We start from the raw sequence: 23,102 nt of genomic DNA, 5'->3' as shown, positions 1-23,102 counted from the left end.
GAAACTCAGTCTGGTTCCCTTAGTAACCACATGGAGTAGCTTCTTCATTCTAATTTTCCCAATCCCTTCTGCTCCTCAGTAGACATGTACTGTGATTGAGCAAGAAATACTTGCTGTATTAAGCCATTGAAATTTAGGGTCAAATTTATTACTGTATCATAACCTAGTCTATCCAAATTAATACCTTCTTCAAATATATTTTCCTTTTAGGAAATGATTACTCCTCTACCATTACTGACAAATATATTGAGGTAAAGAACTGATAACCTGGTATTTATTTAAGTATTTTGATAGATAAACACAGTTATGCGTCACTTAACAATGGGGTTGGGTTCTCAGAAAAGAATCCATAGGCATTTTTGTCCTTTTGCAATCTTCATAGAGTATTCTTACACAAACCTAGATGGTACAGCCTACAATATACCTAGGCTATATTGTATAGCCTATTGTTCCTAGGCTACAAACTCTAAAACATGTTACTGTACTGAATACTGTAGGCAATTTTAACACAATAATATGCAGTGTTTCTTAGAACAGAATATTCTTATGCCTATCTTCATTTGTATATAAACAAATGAGCATACTTACATCCAAAAAATAATTTTTATGCTACTATTAAATAAGAGTATAAGGATTTTTTTGTAATTTTATTTTTAAATATCTAAAAGAATTTGAGTTTACTGTAGTATTTTCCACACTCAGTTCATCATAATAATCACTTGGTATCTTTCTTAAAATCTATAGATACTATATTTAGGTCCCACCCTAGTCCCAAATAATTAGAATTTACAGGAAGACGGTACAGAAAACAGCTTTCTAAAAAACACCTCAGGCTAATTTTTTTGTCAAGAAAATTTGAAAAATATTATTTTACTGTGTAGTGGAGGGTGATAGTTGGGGTTTGATAAATGAATTGCTAACACAAAAGCACTTTATGAAAATAGTTTATAAAAGTAGTGCTAATTATGGTATAAAAGATCAGTTAGATACTGTCTAATCAATAGGTCTTTACAATCCTGTATATAAAAAATTCTGTGACACCACATTTCAAGCATATAATTAATGTTCTAAAACTTAAAAATGTACTTTCACATATACTGCTTCATTTCATATGATTTCCGTATGGTTAAATAATATTACTGTTATATTCTGTCTATAGATAAGAAAACCTAGGCTCTGATACACTATGTTTTGCTTCACATTCATACAACCACAGGCTTTTCTAGTAAAGTGATGTTTGAAGAGAAGCCTACAGATAGTCACACTTCAAGGTGGTCAAAAAAAGGAGAAATGTTGGAAAAATCATCGACATAATCTTGGAAATATTCTGAGTTGATCAATTCTACTCGTTTCCTAAAATTGGTCATTGTCTCTCTTAATTAAGGGTAAGAATTCTTCAGGTGGTGTTTGAGAGTCGATGACATTTCCTAAGAGTTTAAGAGCGATAAAAATCATTTGCTCTAGAGTCAGACTGTCCCAGTTCAATTCTTGGTTCTATTCCTTAGCAGTTGTGTGGCTTTGGGGTTGTCACTTAATTTCTCTGTAACTCAGTTTCATTTTGTGAAATGGTAATAATATTTAAACCCATATTAGGTTGTGTAAGGATTAATTGGGCAATAAGTGTAAAACACTCAGAAGAGCACTGACATGTAAATATTCAATAAGTATTGCTTATTTCATGGTTGGAGACACTAGCAGGCTCTGGCAATCTCTTTTTCTATTTGACAGGGAAACAAGAAACCCAATTATGATGTTTCCTACGTTACAGTCTCATTCTCATGCCTTGTTCACATCAGTTGACTAAACTATGTTAAACCATGATGAATGCACAATGGTTCTCAAGCTTTTGGGTGCATCACAATCACCTGGAGGCATTGCTACACCACGGATCACTTTGCTCCACCACCAGACTTTCTGATTCTGGTAGTCTGGATGATGCTGAGGCTCCTGCTTTCAAACCATGCTCTGGACATGGAATGGACAATCAAATCAGATTATGGAAAGATTTGAAAAAAAGTTTAAGGGACCTGGACTTTCTATTGAGGAGTTAGGGAATGGCAGAAGGCAAAACAATTAAATGAATGCTACCACTATGCCAATATTTTATTAAATGGTATATATATATATATATATATATATATATATAGTTTTTACTTGGGCATGCCTCTTCTTAGTAATATTTTCTAAGTTTCGCTGCTATATTTTACCTTCTCAGAATACTACTATTCTTATTTGTCATAGATCCAGGGCCCTGTGTCACTATCAGTGTGATTTGGTGTTTCTCTGTCCTTAGAACAAGGATTAAGTTTCAGTAAGAATAAAAATCACCTGGGTGGCAGTTAAAATGCTGATTTCTAGGGGGCAAATTTGACTCAATAGGTTTGGCCAAGAGCCCAAAACTTTTCTTGGACAAACCACATTAATCCGATGCAAATGATTTGTGGCCCACATGCAGAAATTCCCTAGATTTTTTTGTTCAAATTCCATCTGCTGTTGAAGCAAAACTGACTATTGCATTTTTTCATTTTTAAAATGTAATTTTTATTTTTAGGTGACCTTTCAGTCCAATTTGTTACATTTCATTAAAATCTGCTTGGTCTACGTCTTTTTTCCAATTTCAGCATTTGGTATAAGACATTTACAGAAAAGTGACTTGAAAGCAATTTAACCACAAGTTCAGCCAAATTAATTTAAGGAGAGTTTAGTAAACAGCCTTGCTTTCTGTACTTAAGTGATCAATTTCAACACCTGCTTTTCCTTCCAGATGGAGTTAATTAACATTAAAATTATTGCCTATAGCAGAGGCTTTTTTTTTTGATAACTCGCAGCCTTCCAGCTGCATCCAGATTCCTACACTTCTGAAAATTAAAAACAACATGAGACACAAATTTATTGTTGAACTGTTTCAAGATATGCACATAAGTACAACCTTGGAAGAAAGAAAACTTACATGTGCAAAGTGGATAATACATGTCAGGCATTTTAACATATAAGATCTGGCAAACTCCTCATAACTATCTCAAGAGGGGTGTTATTCTACACACACTTAATATATAAAGAAACTGAAAATTAGAAAACTTTTGTAACTTTTTGGATGTTATGCGCTTAGTAAGTAGCAGAGCCAGAATTGCTATTTAACCAACGTCCACATTTTGTCTACGATTCTAGGCTAGGCTTAGACTGAGGTGAAGATTGGAAATTTTAAAAGGAAATCCCCAGGGAGTATGAGTTAAACTAATTGGTGTGAAGTAGTTTATACTGAGATAAATGTTGCATTTTAAATATTATGAATTATGTATACATATATACGTCTACATAAAATGCCCGTGAAGCTCCATTGTGATGTGGTGACACTTAACTATGCCGTAATCGTAGTTCACTAAGAGCACTGAGAACTGCTTATGTGTCAGACACCAGAGTAGGGGTTAAGAAGAGATCAAAGCCAAGGAAAGGTAAAACGATTATTACAATGGAGTCTACAGTAATGAGAGTAATGAGGTATAGGTATTGTGAGTTCCAAAAATGAAGAGGTATTTAGTGACAAAGTGGTATTTTAGGTATAAACAGTTGCTCCTCACATTTCTCATTAAATCTTTCCATAATCCTCATTTTAAAGTGGCATTTTGCTGATTTATAACTGTTCTTTATAAAAGGTAGCTTTATAAATAAGTTTGGAATAAATAACTTTATAAATAAGTTATTCATTCAGCTTTTTTTCCCACTGAATTTCATAGTACAAGTCCAATTCATTTAAATGTTACAATAGAAGAAATATCTTTGAAAAATACCTGAAATACCCAGCACTTTCTAGTGATTGTGAGTGAATAATACAGTTAAGAACACTGTCCATCATCATCTTATAGAAGATCCATTATCTATGGAAGTCTTTCGTTAGAAAAAGCAGTGGCTTTTTCAAATAATTTATTGGTGATGGGGACTATTAGACAATGTAGTTAATATACTATTCTAAGGGAGATATATGATATACACACATTTATATATTTACATACACACATACGCATATCCACAGTCAACTCTATTTGCAGTAGTTATGTCTATGAAGTCACCATGAATTAGCACATACTGAACCATTGCTCCTGTGGGAAATACAGGACTATGTTCCTGCCAGCCCGAGATCACAACATTGTTGTCAACTGACATACAAAACTTTGTTTTATGTGTAAGGATACCTTAATTAGTATATATCGTTGATTCATAGACATTGCACTTACAGCAACCAGCACTATACCTTGTGCCTGAACAAAGCTTACCTACCACACACATTTTCTCCATAAGGCACATCACAGGCTCCTTGTGCTCAGAGTGTGATAAAGCATTTTGGTGCTACACTTGGGAGCCACTTTTAACAGTAAAATCATCAACAAAAACACAAAAAATGAGAAAAGTGTGACACTAAATAGACCATGAAAAGGACACTTGTGTCCAGTATGAGAGCTGAAACAAGAAGATAGACCATTGCCTTGTTCAGCCTCAGGGAAGATAAGTTGTTGGGTAATTCAGAATTTTTGTCATTCTGCATGTACCCACAACTGACCTCAAAAGTGCCACAAGTATTGATTTGGGGGTTACAAATAAATTTTGGCCAATCTGAAGTTTACAAATATCAAATCTTTACATAATAACAATAGAATATACATAAACGTATGTCACTTTAAGTTATTGTAAATAATCTCCATAACCACAGTGTAACTCTCTAACTGTAGAAGGTCTCATCTTTTCCTTTAGTATATATCTCATATGTACTTTATGTTTTTAATGTTTATAAATAATTACTCTCAGTCTCATATGTCATCATTCTGGGCTGAGAACTCCACAGATTTTTAAAGGATATTTTAAATCACATAGATTATTGTGAAGTTAAGGGCTCTAATAATTCAGTTCCTGTGGTTCTCTATATTTTATTGTCCACCAAGTATTAAGACTGATATTTTTGACTTGGAACTCCCAATGTGTTTTGCTGGGAGTCAGCAAACTGGCCTGAAGCCAAATCCTAGTGAGCTTTCTATTTTTGTCAGGAATGTTTAATTGGAACACAGACACACCCATTTACTTACATACAATCATAATTCAGTACTTGGAAAAGAGACTGCATGCCTGTAACGTCTAATACATTTGCTATCTGCCCCTTTAGAGAAGTGTGTTAATCCTCCTGTCATGACATAAGGCTACAATAGATTTTTATCACATCTGCTTAGACAATTAAGTAGGGAAAGACTTTAATTGGAACTATTTTTGATCTTTAATACACTTTAACCCTGGTTGATGTCTTCAAACAGTTTACTCCTTTGTCATATATTTTGAAGATGTGTTTGTACAGATTCGCCTATCTATGGAGAATCTTGTTCATTCCAAATAATCAAATTGCTTAGTGTGATTGAAATGCATTGTCTGAATACCATATATTTAAATCATAGCTGAGTTAATGTAGCCATAAAAATATAATATGATGTCTAAGTTTACTATGAAATACTCAGTTTTTATATTTTTATTTTTTCAGTGTCCATTTTGCTTGGAGATGGATGCTAAGATGTAAACTGACTGGTAAGTGACACCGCATTTCTTAATAATTATGTAATTTTTGAAAGTAGAGATTCTGTGTTTATTCTTACACTCTGGTTCTTTTTTGTTTGGTTGGTTTTTGTTTTGTTTTGTTTTGTTTTGCTTGTTTGTTTGTTTTGAGATGGAGTCTCGCTCTGTCACCCAGGCTGGAGTGCAGTGGAGCTATCTCGGCTCACTGCAAGCTCCGCCTCCTGGGTTCACGCCATTTTCCTGTCCCAGCCTCCCGAGTAGCTGGGACTACAGGCGCCCGCCACCACGCCCGGCTAATTTTTCAAAAAATTTTTTAGTAAAGACGGGGTTTCACTGTGTTAGCCAGGATGGTCGTCATCTGCTGACCTTGTGATCCGCCTGCCTCGGCCTCCCAAAGTGCCGGGATTACAGGCATGAGCCACCGCGCCGGGCCCGACACTGTGGTTCTTAAAGCTGGAAACCAAGAACTATAACTTATGGGGATTGGAATATTCTGTTGTTTTCTTACAGATAAAGCACTGAGATAAATATTTTATTTTTGTTTGTGCTCACTGAACAATAAGTTTAAACAGTTCAATTTGCAAAGTGGAAAAAAATAATTAAATTATTTGGATTATAGTCAATGTTTGTGTCAGTCATGAATTAAATCTGAAAGGAAAACAAAGGTTCATATGAGTAAAAGGAAAGAGGAAAGATAGGGAAACTAACCTAACAGGAACTATCAACCAGTAAGTTCTATAATCATTGTAACTTGCTTAGAGTTTGTATTCTTTAGACTTGTTAGTACTTCATGAAAACGATGGAACATATCTCTGAAATTCATTCTTCTTATATGTGGTTTCTACCTTATTCCACAGAAATATGGAAATAAATGATTTATTTTTGTTCTAGAATTTGAACGGATGACATTTTTGTTTCCTTTATGCACCAAAGCATTAGGTTTGCTAAGTTTGCAGCATGCATATTTAAAAATGAGTCATATATCAATTATGTTTTTTGATACATTTTAAATTCAATTATTAATAATTGTGAAGGTTACTAGAATCTGTGAGTTTTATTTGGGAGTTAATTTTAAAATACACTTTTTTTGAGAGTTAATTTAATAATTTTAATGGCAGATGGTATTTTCTTTTGTTACTCACATATCATTCAAATTGCAATAACCATAATTGCAAAGTTATGGGTTTTAGCATAAACCTAGGGAAATCTAGATTATTTTCTGATTTAATAATTTATATATTCTCTGGAAGCTCCTATGGATCTGTATAACTTCACTGAGTACCAGTACAACAGAAAGGATAGTATTCTTTACTTAAGTGATGAATAACATCTGGTAGGTTGTTCAAGAGGTGTTGTTGGTGTTTGCACTTGTTCATTGAATAATAAAATACTTAACTGAATATCACATAATATCCTGGGAATGTCACTGGAAATAAAATTATATGTATACTTTTTAAAATTATGATTCAGAAAATGTAATTTCCATTAATGTCTAAATGTATTTTTAATTTAGGCAGATATCTTAGCTATACTTTTTTATTATTTGTCATTTTATCATTTTATCATTTACATTTGAAATAGCGGAGACAATGTTATCTGATGATTTGAAATAAAATATGTAACACTCATTATCTATTACCTTATCTGCTTGTTGCCATTTTATAAAAAAGTACATTTGTTCTCCCATAGCATCTCCTTTAAGCATTCAGTTTGTTATTGAGACAATGCTACCTGATATCACCACCGGCAAATATGATAATGTCGAGCAATTATAATCTACATTCTAGGTATCGGTTGAGAACAGGCTGGAGTAAAAGCATTGTGAACTTTTAAAATGTCCTATGCAAACTGAGAAACATTAGGATAAATAAAAGGGAAAAAAGAAATAAATGAAAGCAATTAGTAGAAAATGCAGGGGTTGCAAAGTGAGAGATCAACTCACTATAAAAACTAGTATTTTTGTGTGAATATGTGATCTGAAAAATGGAAAGTTAGGTCATGTGATTATATATTTATGTAGTAGCTTTTAATATTAATGTTATTTTTTAAATGTGTAAAACATGTTAGCAGTTTTTTTGAAAATATTTAACGTATCTGTTTGTTGCCTTAACTGGACACTATTTGATTGGCTGTCATATTAGAGAGAACCATAGTACAGAAGACCACAAAAAAAATGTTATAATGGACCTTTTGAAAGCTAGTCTAGGAAGAACTAGTCATTAATTAGCTACATTGGTGAGATTAAACAGCTGTTGAATGCTGAACATTTAATGGGTCCAGAGTAGCAGCCTCATGTTTTGAATCCTTCACCTCCTGTATCTCAGAAAGACAACGGTTTTTAGTTACCAGTATTTCTGCATTTCATTTAATGCCATGTTAAGAAATGCATATAAAACATTCAAATCTAAATGTTAAATCAGGAGAAAAAAATAATAGCTTATTTGTGGTACTGCACTGGAAACATGAGAAACAGATTGACATGACTCAAGCAATTCATGTGAATGGATAAAAGAGTAAATTTAACTTTTATAGGTAAGCAGCTATTTTCCAAACTGTTATAACATAATGAATTCAAATGTCAACGTTTCTTGCATCAAAGGCTTGCTCCTGGGCCTAAAAGTTTTCCCTCCTCTAATGTAAGAATTTCTCGCTGTTTTGGATTCTGATATATCTACCCTGATAAACAAGGAAATCATTTGTCTAAAGTCATTTGTCAAAATTTCCCAACCACTCAACTCTTACTAAAATTCATTTTCTTCATAATGCTGCTTGTCAGTAACAAGTCTAAAAGGATGAATCAATGCACTAAAATAATCAACACTGCTTCAAGTTTACATTAGTCATTAAAAACTATGAAGACATAATTTGGAGATTGATAACTGCTATAAATGAGTAAAGTTTACTTATAAGTGACATTTTGGCTGACACCCTGGTTTGGTGCAGAACCCTAAGCAAAAAGGAAGTACCTTAATAAATATTTGTTGATTTAATAAATTAATGGAGTATATTTTTGAAGTAAGACTCTGGGTAAAAAGAAAATAGTAGTAGTATAATTAAATTATACAAAGCACCATACTTAGTTTCGGTAAAGGAGCAGTATTGCATATGTTTAATAGCAAAGACACCAGATCCAGAATTTCTAATTGAAAATTTGGTATATACAAGGTATGCAAACTTGTGTCTGTCTATGACACATTTTCATTATCTCAAAGTATGGAAAGACTGAATCCTTGTATTCTGCTTGGAGAGGTTCCTATCACACAGTAAACATTATATACTTATTGGCTACAGTTATTATTATTATCATTGTTGTGGGAGTTGTGTGAAATCAGACATATCTTTCATGATCAAGGAGTTTTTATTCTAGTAGAAGAGACAGATATAAACAAGATTAACTCTAATATAAATTATGATGTTTCCGAAATTTGAAATAGATGACTAGTGAAGATTTAATGAGTGAGAATTTGGACTCGTGTCATGAATGAGGTAGCTCTTTAACTGATTCCTGAATAATTTTACATTATTGTGAAGTTTCTCATGAATATTTCGGCATAGAAAATTGCAATGACTGTATATTCTGACAAAGATGAAGTAGCTAGACCTAAAGGGGCATGAAGAACCCACAAAACAACATTCACCCCTAAATGATACTACTCATTAATTTATTAAACAATTATTCCATTAAAACTGATTTTATGCCATTTCCTGCTGATATTTACTTTTTAAACTGGCATTCAAGGCCAGTTTAAATGTCAAGAGCCAACGTACCTCTCCAAACTTACCTTCCTGTTCTCCACCTACCAGCTCCAATTTCATTTTATGCTGTAGACAATTTTTGTCTCCTTTTTCCCAAGCTCACTGTGGTTTTATACATTTTCCTTTCACCTCAAAGGCTCTTATAGCTAGTCCTACACTGGGCAAAATTCTAGCCTTCTAAAGAATTTCTTGTTCAAGTGTTATTTCCTTTGTAAAACTTACAAAAACTTTGGTCTCTATCTGCATCATTCCAAATTCGCAGATAGAGACCAAACAGTGCCTCTTCTCTCCCCCTCACCAGACACACACCTGCACACACATGCACGTGCACACACACACACACATACACACACTCTACAAGGCAGTTATAGTAAAGTCTTAATTTCTTTAATCAGGGATAGAGAATATCTTATTAGAAGTGCATTTAGACACCCAGAACTTGAATAGATGGAGCTTACCTATGTGGAGTCCCTTGGCTCTCCAAATCCAAATCCATAAGGAGGGCTGCCATGCAGCTGCCAGTGATATTTTTCACATACAGTAGAGTCTTGCTGATTTCAAAAGCTTAACTTCTCTTTTCACTACTACCCGTGAAGAATTACACATACAATCTATATGCTTCCATTTAAGGAAAACATTGATTTCCTCATTCTGAACTAAGTAACAGAGAGGAGCTTTTACAACTAGGGGAAGCAGGAATATAGTTCTGAGTAGTACTTGCATTGAAAGTTGCATCACTGCAGAAAACTCATTTTTCAAATGCCTCTACTCAGTATTAGACCTTTTATCTTCTAGCTCCCATAGCACTTTCTCTTTAACATGAGCTGGCCTCCAGGTTGGGGACTGGGAAACAGTAGGTTAAGACATAGTTTTGACTTCATGGAGGTCCTGGTAGAGTAGAAAACACAAATCAATAGCAAGATAATTTGGTCATTTGTGTCACTATAGAGGCAAGTATTGAGTGCGCTGGAATCATGTAAATAGGACATCCACATTGCATTAAAAATAGAGTAATTCAAAGAAGGTGACACCTGAACCATTGATATGAGTTAACTAGAAAAAGAGGTTGGAGAGAACATTCTAGTCATGTTGGATACTGTGTAAAAGAGCTGTTAAATAAGAGTATAATACCTTCAATACTGTAATTCAGCATTTTGATCTCTGTTCAACACTGTGAAGTCTTCAATGTTAGAAAGCATTTTTGTACTTTGGAGTCCAACTTATAATAGGTGCTATTTTGGCAAATATTTTTTGAATTATTTACTGACTGTGGTCATATCACTCTGCTGGGTGTTCTATATAAAAATTAAAAAAAAAAACTAAAGTCCTGATTCACTGAAAATATTTTACACATGGATACATATGTGTATGTGTGTGTGTGTGTGTGTGTATTGGAGGATGGATGGATAGGTAGGTAGGTAAGTAGACAGATGATTGATTGATAGATGGATGGATAGATAGATAGATAGATAGATAGAAAGAAACAGACAGAGTCATCGAAGGCTCTTTTAACATTGCAGATCCTTAAGGATAATTTGGCCATGGAGTAACTCTGTCTTTTGGATTTCACAATCTGTACATTTCTGAAAATTTTCATCTGAGGAATGGTACTTTCATTGGTGACATTTGAGTGATTATCTTACTGAGTTATATCACATTGATTTATATGAAGTGCTTTTTTAGGCACTTGATAAATGCTTGTTGACTGACTGATGTTCATAAACATTTAAGATAAGAATGATGTATATAGCAAAGTTATTTTGCCAACAGGAAACTAACTGGATGCCAAGATTTGTATACAATGTAAATCATAAGGACACAAATGTCTTGCAACTGCCTGGAGGAAGCACACAGATGCGCTTTTCCACGCAACAGATTCACTTTTCTGCAGCTTATGAGTGAGAAAAAGGCTTCAGGCAGGACCAAACAAACTATTTCTGAGACTGACAGTAGAGTAAATCCACATTAAGTTTTCTATATTTTTATAGCGTCAGGGAGCATGCCATAAAGCAGTGTCTCCATATCACAGAGATGGTAGATAAGAATGTGCACTTTGGAATCAAACAGTCCTCAATGAAATTGAAACCCAGCCTTCACAGTAACCATCTGTGTAGCTTTGAACATTCCCTTTAATTTCTGTAAGGATTGACTTATATAGTATGTCAGCAATGCCTCCTATCCCAGATGGCCACATACTAATCCCTGGAACCTGTGAATGTGTTGCCTTACATGCCAAAAGGGACATTGTAGATGTGATTGAATTAAGGGTCTTAAGATGGGATGATTATCCTGGATTATCTGGGTGGGCCCAATGTAATCACAACATTCCTTATAAGTGGTAGGCAAGAGTCTTCAGCATCAGAGAAATGACAGAAGCAGAAGTCAGGTTGATGTAGAACCATAAGACGAAGGAATGCCAGCAGGATCTAAAAGCTGGAAAATGTAAGGAAACTAACGTTGTTTTATCATGTAAAAACAGCCATAATAGAAGACCTCCATAGGATTATTGTGAAGATAAATATGATAGGAAATATAAAGAGCATTCAGCAACAGACCGTCAGGATTAGAGGACTGTAGAACCCAAGCACATCTCCAGTTTGTGAAACCTTTATTCACATAAATAAACTTTTCACCCTACACTTTGACCACATATTTTGTCCTGGAAATTTACTTATTTGATAATGTAGACAGTAATTTGACTTACCATGGGAAGGATAATAGAACCACCAGCATTATGTATATTCAGACAAGAAAAGAAAGAAGGTAGCATTTTAGAAAGCTTGGTTTACATCAACATATTATGCTATTCAATTTCTCATACATTATTTTAACAACCTTGAAAGAAGTGGCATTTTTTTCCATTGTTACATGGTAACCTCACACAGATGTTAAGAGATTCACCTAAAAACCTAAATTTAATATAATAGTGCTATTAAGATGAGAGTAAGCTAACTCACAATAACTGAAAACTGCACAACCACAATATAGCACCAGCACTTGACTAAGCAGTAGTATCAGGAGCAGACCTTACTCTCCTTCTCTCTCCCTGCGCTGCTCTCCTTTGTATCATCTTTCTTTACAGATTGGCTCTTATCATTTGCACAAACTTACCCTTTGAAGCTTATATTCTACCAGCCTGGCATGACTAGTGGGAAGAAAACATCTATTTTCTAATCAACCTGGCCAAAATGCTAAGCTGATGCTCATTGGCCTGGCCTGAGTCATGGACTAATCTGATGGGGAGAAGACAAATTATCTGATCGATCAGATGTAGGTCCATGCCTAAGCTGGAGCATCAAAGAGATGTAGGTGCATTGTTAGAATTTATAAATAATCAGTGATATGATTACTTTTTTTCATTTTATAAACCAAAATTTTGGTTTTGTACAGAATGCCTCAGAAGGGAAAATGACAAACCTTGAAGGGGATTTTGAATAGTAGATAATAGCAGATGAGGACTGTTTTCTTACTCATTAAACAAAATTCAGTCGTCAGAAACCCTGGAGAAAAATTCAACTTTCTCCCTTATTTTGTGGCTGAAACAGGACAAAAGAGGGGGAATGACTTGTTCAAGTTCATATGCTCAATTCAGGTTGCATGTAATCTTTGTTTCCGCCTTTGCAAATCTGTCTTCTTTCCTTTGTAATAAAGAAAGCCAACACATTCTTACTTGGCTTGTCTGGGGGGTATCAGGTTTTCACTCTAAAATGATTAGGACTTATTAAGCCAGATTGGTTTCCTAAGGTCTGAATCACCATGAATATTCCTTTTTCTCTGAGTTAAACCCCTTTCTTCCAGTCAAATCCTCAGAATCATCTTTGACTTAAGACTCTTTCTCACTTAGAATATATGGAACCAGCTTGAGATTTATATTTTCTAAGATTTCACATTGATCTTAATATTCTGGATGAATCTACAGTCTGAACAATAATTTACGTTCATTCACTCAACAACTGTTTACTTAATACCTGCTATGCCAGGTTCTGGAGACACTATGATAAATCAGATTATTTAAGAACTTAAAGATTCTGAAGTTTGGTGAAATATGCACACAGTTCAATAGGAGATAAAAGTGAACCCGGGAGAGTGCTATGATAGGGGCAAAACCAGTGATGGCAGCCAGAGGAAAGATGGCAACCTTGTGTTGCAGGAGGAAAGAGTGTAGAGTTGGTGAAGAAAGGCATATAGGGCTAGTTGACATTTAAGCCAATCTCTAACCTGAAAGGACACCAAAGAACTGAAAGGAGATGATAGGGGATATTTACAAAAGAGGTATAGAATAAGCAACATTCAAAAGGTCTATGCTAAAAAGGAAACTAAAACAAGTGATGATAGGTGTAGAGTGCAAAATGACATTTTATGGGTTTTAGTTAGATAGAGTTGAGAATGCAGAGACATAGGACTGAAGAGATTTGTAGGGGCTAGAATGGAAAGATGTGGCAAGCCACGGCAAAGAATTTGAACTTTATCATGGACACACACAATCATTACAGAGATTTAAGCAAGGGAGGAACATAATTCGACTTTTGATTTTGGAATAGCTCTTGGCTATAAAGTAGAGACTGAAAGGGGGAAGGGTAAGCCTAAGGCAAGACGAACAAACAGGAGGCTGTTTACCCTAATTAAGAATGAATATGAATCAAGAGTTGTTAAGGCATTAATACTAATAAATATTAATATACTTACTTTCAAAATTTGTAAGCAAGAATTGAAAAGGGGATGATATTCGAAAGTACATAGTTTGCATACTTTATCAGTCTGAATTTGAATAACATAAATATAGGTATTATTTACATACCAAATATTTACATTCCAATTAAGCATCAGAATATATGCTAGAGTCCAGAGATACTTTCAATTTTCAAAGTTCCTTCTCTTAGATTTTTCTATCAGGAGGAAACAATTGTATATCTAATTTTGTTAGCACTTACTACATACTATAGAAGCATATCTGATAGAATAATCAATCTGTCTAGAAGGCATGAGGAAGTCTTTATATAAGTATTATAGTAGTTGAGCTGGGTCTTGAAATATTTTGTCAAAAAGATTTTAAAAACAGAAGAATAGTAGAGCCAAATCATGAACTAAAACCTTATGAAGATTTAATTTTACATTTACTGAGCAGCAAATTTACAGGTATAATAATGAACTTAGGAAGGGTGCAAGAATGAGAGCGTGGTGTAAAAAAAAAGAGATCACAAAGCACTTACTGCAACGGGCTAAGGAGTTATGATGTTTTACTTTAAAAAATAGACATCAATGTTTTAGCACAGTAGTGACTTTATCAGGTCTCTGCACTTGAAAGAGAACAGTGTTGTGAGTAAAGAAAATATGCAATGGATGCAAAAAGGGTCAAACAAAAACTGAGGGCCGTTAGTCAAGAGGTCTAAGTCAGTGGTTCCTAACTTTTCAAGTTAGAAGACCATTTAAATATATGTTTTTTCCTTATTCCCACTGGGTGGTAGTTGTATCTATGAAAACTTCAGTTTTTTACCTGCACATATGTTTCTGGAAAATTTATAATAGGTTGGTGCAAAAGTAATTGCAGCTTTCCCACTCGTTTAATGGCAAAAACCGCAATTACTTTCTTACCAATCTAATATAGTAAGACTTAAGCTTTGCAGTGATCCACAGTCCTTGACTTAGCTCTGACAGAGTCAAAGATGTGGACCTGAATTAGGGCAAAAACAAGGAAAATGCGGATTGACTGTGATTCAGAAGGTAGACTAAGTAGAACTCGGTGTCCCATTAAATACAGAAAGAAATGTTAGAAGAGGGAAAGAGGGAAGGCAGGAAGGGCAGTGGGAAATTGGGGAATGATCTAGGTGAGAGGTGGCTGTGGCCTGTTTTACAATTGTGTTATAGAGGCACTGAGAAAGCATCAGATTGAAAATACACATTTTCAATTTGTATTGAAGTTATAATTTCAATAATTATAGAGCTGACAAAATTTTTTATTGCATTTGAGTTATAAATGATTCTAACATTTGGGGACTAAACTTGGTGAATCATAGAACTATATATATATTGTATTAGGAATCACTGGGGTATAGAAAAAACATGTCTGAAATAAGAATTCCGAGTTGATTATCACAATTACTATGCATTTGTCTTTCTTTGACCATTTCTTGCTAGTTTCATTGTCTGTTTTTTTACAGTAATGCAAGCCTCATAAGAACAAGGTTGTACACATTGCTCTACTTCTAATAATTAACACCAGCATAATTCATAGTGGTGACTAAATAATCATTTGTTGAATAAATAAATTGATCAGCACCTCTCTGCTTTTACCTTTTTTAGGCCAGGTAGTCTTAGGAGTAAAGTTTCTAGAAATAGACTGTTTGGGGTCTGGGTTCAAGTCTTAGCTTCAGTGCTTACTAGCTATTTAACTCTAGGATATTTCATCTCTCACAGCCTCAGTTTCTTCATTTATAATTTTTTTAAAAGCAGCTGATAGTCTAATCTCATAAAAATCTGAGGTTGAGATAATTTAGTTCCTGAAAAGAAATTAGAATGACATTTAGTTAGTAGATAAGCGTACAGAAAACATTGCCTATTGAAATTATTATTTGAAGGAAATCCACAGATAAAATACATTTGACAACAATTGCTCTACATATATGGAAGCATGCTTCATTTGTTACAAAATAATCAAAAACACTTTGTACTGCAGTCATTTTAAATACATTATTGTTTTTATATATGTGGGTACTGAGCATATTTAATAGCAAAAGTAAATATTAAAAAATAGTGACAGCAGCAGCAGCATGCCTAAGTGTTTTCCATTTTTATGAATGTACGGATGTGCATGTATCAGTGGTGGGGTGGAGGCATCCAGGAGAGAGAAGATACAACTCTCAGATGGAGGCAATTGTTGCTTGATTTTCAATAGCGTGATTTAAAGATATCGTAGCTTGAGTTTACGTCATTTTTAGTACTGCCTGCTATAGGATTTTTCTCTTTTGTTTTGTTCACAATAATTTAACTGTTTCTGAGACTTTTAGTTAGTGAGAAATGGACTACCTGGCCCCAATTTCTCTAAATAGAATATTTATCTTCAGCTATTCATCCCACGCTACATACTCCATGCCATCCATCTCCGTGAGTACCAGAGAGGCTTTAGAGGAGTGTTTGCCCCTCTGAGAAATCGTATGACACACCTGCTATTTCTTAGAAAATGAAACTCTTGAGATAAATGTTTGATATGCTTTCATCTTCTTTACAGTTCTCACTCCTCTAAATATGCATTGGCAAAGAAATCTCTCAAGCAGAAAGGTGAGGCACCTTACAAAGCCAGTGACTGCAAGGATGATTATTCTTCTTTGTCCTGCAGGTCATTTATTATGGATGGGAGCTACGTCAGCCTCACCCCATTACCAGACTCTGTGCTATTAATGCAAAGGGCTTTGAAGTTGGTTTTTGTGTAGCTGCCAACCATTTCTATGACCAATATGAGATTTTGTGGTTCTGAGCAACTTTAATTCCCCATGCAAACATTAAATTAATTCTGGTAACCTGAGTTCCCAGAACACTGGAATTACAAGCATAGTATTTCAAAAACATATTAATTGACTGAAAAATAATAACAATGGCTTTTACTATCCACTATGCACTATCCCTGCCATGTGAATATTATAATCTCAGTTTTAAAGATGAAATAACTAGCACCTCAGGGTGGTTAAATAACTTGTTCAAAGTCATGAAGTCAACTTTAGATCTTGATCTCAAACTCAGGTACATTTCCATGCAACTCAGGCTTTCTTACTACATTTAGCCTCCTCTCAAATTACTTTAGATGGGACATGTGAGAGACTGCTATTATTCACAGAAGCTGTATGGTTTCAGAATATCAGCCCTGGACTGCCTGTTGAAATGCTTGATTGAAATGCCAATGCAGCCAGAGGAAAACATTAGGTGGGTCTCTTCCAAATTCATGCTCTCTCCGTGTCTTTTGTATGCTATATATTCCACATTAGGTGTTTAATAAATATTAAGTAGGATAATGCCGCCTGAGTTTAAGGTTAATGTATCTCTAGCAAGCACTTACATTTCTTAAGAAGAGACCATATCAATTTGAGATTTTACTTTATTATAATGTAATATAAACTGAGAAAAAGAAGAGACACTGTAAGTACTCTCCAATTGTTTTGATCATGACAGAGAGCAGAGCAATGTCTCTGCAGATTGGTGATCCAATCGACATAGCCAACATTGACTGAATGCTTTCTACATGCCAAGTGTCCATCTAAGCATCTTAAATATGTTAACATGTAGTATTTCTAACAGCCCTTTGAGTTAGAGATATTATAGTCTTTATTTTCCACATAAGAAAACTGAGGCACTGAGGTGTTTAATAGATGGCCAAATTGGTATAAGCCTCCTGTCATTTTAAATCTAGAGTCCAACATCTAGACAGTATATGTTATATATGTTATACTTCATATGCTATACTTCATTAAATATAAATTTGAAAATGGAAAATATTTATTCATTCTTTAAAAAAACAGCATTAATTGAGCACCTTGTGTGCTCGAAGCCCTGTGCCACAGGTCTGGTGGGATATACCTGACATGAGCATACAATCAAATGATACACTTATAAGAATTGTGAGGCAGAGTAGAATGATTGCTGTAATGATATCAAAAGACAAGAACCACAAAGAAAGGTGAGGATTCATTCTGATTAAAGAATGTAGGAAATCTTTACAGAAAAGGATGTTTTAAAGCCCTGGTGAGAGGAAAATAGAATGGCTACTGAGGGAACATCAAGAATAGAATATGTAGAAATAAAAAATCCATCATGTATTTGAAAAGTACCAAATAAACTGGTAGGAAAATAATTCCCACTAGACTCAATTCTTCTGGCCTTTACTTCTACATTCTCAAACAAAGATGCTCATTAAAATTACTGAGGAACTTCTTCAGAGTAGACTCACCCTAGCTTTATACCCTAGAGACTCTATTTCCATTGGTAAAAGTTGGGGTTTAGACATGTGTTTTTGTTGTGCGCTCTCAACTAAAAACCACAGTAATTAGTTGATTTTTAAATTAGTATATTATGTTTTCTCTCTCCCCTGGTTTATCTTTGTGGGTGGCCACGCTTTTTTCCATTTTTGCTTTTATAATATACCTTTGAACACACCAGGACAAATCTCAAAATGAAGTGTGGAAAGAAGAATATAGAGTCAAGCATAAATATATTTATCACAATTTATTGTAGTTCTTATATTCTTATACCTCTAAGGCATGTACAGTAGATCTAACCCTTTCATATTTTTACTATGTTTTTCTAAATAGTCCAATTATATATATCTTTAAACAATGTTTTTTATCACAGAATTAAAAAAACAAGAAAAATAGACAATCTCAAAGGAAACATCTAAATCTGAATAATTTGTAGTGTAGTACTTTTGCATATATATACACAAAATGATTACTAAAACAGACATATATATATATGCACATACATGCTCACATGCGCAGACACACATACACACACACACACATAAGGATGCAGGTAGAGATTCCCTGGCCCAAGTTCCCAACCTAACGTTTGAAACCTGAAAGTGTAACTTGCTCCTTTATCACCTAACTCTAGTTTGGGAATCTCTTACCTCTGAGGTCTTCTTCCATGGTTTTCAGTAATCTGAAGCCTTCAGCCTTGCAAGAGCAGCATCTATTCTTCTTTGACAAATCCTTTTTCTAGAGTGATGTCTCCTAAAGCTGTCATGGTTAGTTAAAGATGAGTACATATACAAATATATGTGTGTGTGTAAAATGATAATTCACCTGCTTCTTTCACCTCCCTATTATTATACTCTACTTCTCAGGTAGAATTTCTGGCCACCATTCTTGTTCCTCTACCACCTGTCTTCCATTCTTTCCATCTCCTAAGAAAAGATTGCTGTGAGGTGTAGAGTTTCTCAGATAAACTCCTCTAAGGCCCTGCTTACAAGCCCTACAAAATCACAAAGGCAGTTGAGAGTGCCCATACCCTATAATTTGAGGCATTTTTCTTTAGATATGCATCAATACTACAACTACTGCTACTACTACTACTACTAATAATAATACTAATTGTCACTTATCATGTAACTATCATTGCCAAAGACTTTGCATCCACAAATCCATTATTTAGTTTTATCCTCACTACAGCCCTTTGAGGTAAATATTATTAACCTAATTGCAGGTGAGGAGTCAGAGGCTCAGAAGTAATGTGTCATGTTTCATAGAACTAAAAAAACAGCAGTGCCAACATTTGAACTCAAGCATGTTCGACTCCAACACCCAGCCTATTAATTATATATATGTATATCTATCTCTCTCTAAATATATATTTTATTATTTTAGCCTATATTTCATGAGCAACTGCAGTGCATATGTCAGTTCCTGATTCGGGTGCTAAGGATACAAGGATTATTAAAACAGACAGATTTCTGTTTCCTATGAGGGTTACAGTCTAGAAGAGGAAGAAGATATTAATCAAATTCTACAAAAAATATGAGATTACAACTTTGGTAAATAGAAAAAAAGGTACATCTGGATACATTTGGGGAATTTAAATGCACATGGTGAGGTCAACTTGGACATGGAGAGGTTTATATGAAGGAACTTTCAAACATATGTATGAAAAATGAGTAAGTTTTTTTTGTAGGTAAAGAGAGATGAAAAAAGTACTTCAAGAAGAAGAAACAGCATGTGCAAAAGTTGTGGGGTTTGGAAAGTCATGATGTATTTAAAGAGTTAAAGGCCCTTGTGTGAATTGAGGCTGAAGGTGTATGATTGAATAAGACCATGCATCAGTCAAGAGTTTCATCTTTTATTAAGAGCAATGGGAAGCCAGTGGAGGGCTTTAATCAGGAAATTGACCTAACATGGTTTTGTTTCGAAGATTACTCTAGCTGCAATGCGGAGGAGTTTGGAGAAAGGATGAACCATAAATGTGAGGAAATTAGTTAGCCCTGAAGGTAGTCCTGTTGAGAGGTGATGGGAACTGGCACTAGACTTATCATGAATGAAGATATTTCAAGAGGTTTGAAATCTATTCAGGAAGTAAAAGTAACAAATTATTAATTGGTTTCATTTAAGAGTGTGGGAAAAAGAAGAATCAAAGGTATGTTCCAGGTTCTTGATTTGTTTAAACTGCAAGGGTATCAATTTAATGATAATGGGAATGGTAGAAAAATATATTGCCTCATTATTCTATTAATAATCAACTAATTTATAGGAAATATACAATACTACCAGTAGTCATTCAATTGGCAAATATATTTGAATAATTGCCAAATACCCAAAAATATATTTGATGTGTTAGTGGCTGCAAAAGATAAAAATGTGCTTGGGACTGTTAAAATACTTACTGGCATGCTAGGAAATCTATTGAGATCACATACTTATGTCTCTACTGGTTAAAATGAGAATAATCAAATTTATTTATGGGTAGATTTTTTGATAATGTAGCTTAGATGTTCAACAAAATATTTGTTGAGTGAATTAATCATAATTCGAAGAGGTAGAGTATTCACAGTTCTTGATGATTAATAGGTATTAAATATTTTACTGATTTAGTGCATTTAATAATTTAGTTCAATATAATGTGTAAAACAAAATCATTTTGAAAATGGAAAAGAATCTTAAGGTTATTTTTATTTTAATACCAAAGTAAGTCATTACTATAGTCTTCATATATTAGTTTTGCTATACCTTCATTCTCTCCCATGTCACATGCACACAAAATTAGAATCCAAGAAAAAATTAATGCATCTTTAATGGTGGCCAAATAAGGACATGTATCCACTAAGGAGTCTTTAAAGACATGTATAATGAAGTGTTTATTCCAACTACTTGAGTAATTCAGGACACCAGATGTCGCTACAGATTAAGCAATGGTGAAGGGCTTTCCACAGTGTAAACTCTACAGAGGCTTCTGACAAGTTAAACAAATTCAAGTGGGTGTTAATTTTAAAATAATAATAATTGGACAGTTGTTTTAACTTCTTTTCCTTTGCCATCCCTCCAGTGCATCTGGAAGAATAAAAATAAAGAAGGCCTATATTGCATTCACTGTCTAATTTTGTGTAACTTTTCCTTCTACCCTAAAAAAAAATGATGTTACAGTTCAGCAGAGCATGTTTTTTGTTTCAGCAATTTGTTTGATTCTGAGCAATATTTTTCAAGCTCCATTTTACTCTGACTTCATAAAAGAAGACTGCCCCAGCTCACTTATATTAATGAGCCTTTACACAACCACCTTGCTTGTAAGGGGTGCGGCACACGCTGAATGTGTTTCCATTATAATGGCCATGTATAACGGGTAGTTAATCATGAAGAAAATTCATTAGCTGAATGTCACCAGAAACCTATGTCGTGTGGCAAATGAACAGGGGGCAACCAGTTTGAGTTTTAATTTCTGCAATGAGCTCTTGTTGTAAAACTCCTTTCCTCCAGATGAAATTGAGCAGAGAATTAACGGCATGACAAATGGCTGGTGGAACCTGGTGAGAGGCCTTGATTTCAAGAGAGTTTGTTTTTTCTCTAGAAGTTCCCACAAGTTTCTCATTGGAAAAAGAGGTTACATTCTTTCATTACCTGAATTTTACTTGGTAAAATTCAGGACATGTGTAAGCCATGGACAAATAAAGAAACTGAGTCAGATACAGTCTTTGAGCAAAGCTACATTTTAGGTCTGTATCAATCAGAATCAGAATTCTTTTGGTGAAGTAATTTCAGCTCAGATTTATTGATATAGAACTGAATATCTCACACATTTATTCAACAAATAGTTATTGACACCCTACTGTGCACAAGATACTTTTTCAGGTGCTAAGGATAAAGCAGTGAACAAGTCACCTGCTCTCATGAAGCTCCTCTTCTATCTATTACAGAAGAGCATGGGGAATATGGAGATAAGGAGAGAAAAAATAAATGGTTTAGCCATAAGTAATTTTTGTTATGTTCTATAAAAATACACTACTAGGACAGAGAATAAGTTGAAAATGGTAGAACAGGGGGACATCTTTAGATAGGGTACATAGAGAAGTCCTCTCTGAGGAAGTGGCATTTGACTTGATACTGAAAGAAAAAAAAAAAAGAGAGCCAAGTTTGTTAAGTTTTAAGCATCTGGGAGAGAAACAGAAGAGTTCCAACTTTACAACATTTATTTCATAGCCTAAGAAAGAGATTGAGTCCCTATCTCATTATCAATTTGAAAAATGCTCAGTGAGGAATACTGGCCCAGTTGCTTGTACTTAGAGCAATTAACTCTGCCTAAGAAGACAGGCTTAAAGTAAGCAAATGACTTCCAATTAGAGACACATAGTTGGAGTAGTGGTAGGAGTAGCCCCCATAGGCGCATGGGGGCAACAGTAGGTGTCTACTTACTGCAAGATCTAATGGAAATTTACTAGATTTTCGTAAAAATGGCAAACTAGCATACACACACCTCACTGGTGACAGAATGAACTGTGCAAATCTTATTGAAAGCAATTTGGAAAGTTATTTCAACAGTCAAAAGGATGTTCACACTTTCTTTGACTCATCAATGCATCTTGATAATGAATATGAATATTATTCATCTTATGAATAATATTTTTCTAAAAACAGTATGGTATGCATGAAGATGCTCATTACAGTGTCATTTAATAATGAAAAATAAGAAATAGGCTGAACACTTAACAATATTTGAGAAGTTGTGAAAGTATGACACATCAGCTTGATGAAATAATAAGCACTCATCACAGCAATAATTAGGAGGATTATGAAACAAAAAGGACAGTGAAATATATTAAAGTAAAAGCA

General features: G+C 34.4%; 1 protein-coding gene across 3 annotated transcripts in view; it reads left to right on the top strand.

The window, feature by feature from the left end:
- The window catches only part of TENM4 (teneurin transmembrane protein 4), a 3,040,222-nt gene that overhangs the window by 405,169 nt on the left and 2,611,951 nt on the right, over positions 1-23,102 (top strand). For all 3 annotated transcript variants that reach the window (XM_054526090.2, XM_063711315.1, XM_054526091.2), the window contains exon 2: positions 5,519-5,562. The gene's annotated coding sequence lies outside the window, so the exon portion shown is untranslated. The remainder of the gene's footprint in view (positions 1-5,518; positions 5,563-23,102) is intronic.

Source organism: Pongo abelii, chromosome 9, assembly GCF_028885655.2.
Source record: "Pongo abelii isolate AG06213 chromosome 9, NHGRI_mPonAbe1-v2.0_pri, whole genome shotgun sequence".
NCBI classification, from domain to species: Eukaryota; Metazoa; Chordata; class Mammalia; order Primates; family Hominidae; genus Pongo; species Pongo abelii.
Note: the sequence above shows the minus strand (reverse complement) of the source record. Positions and strands in the feature narration are given on the sequence as shown.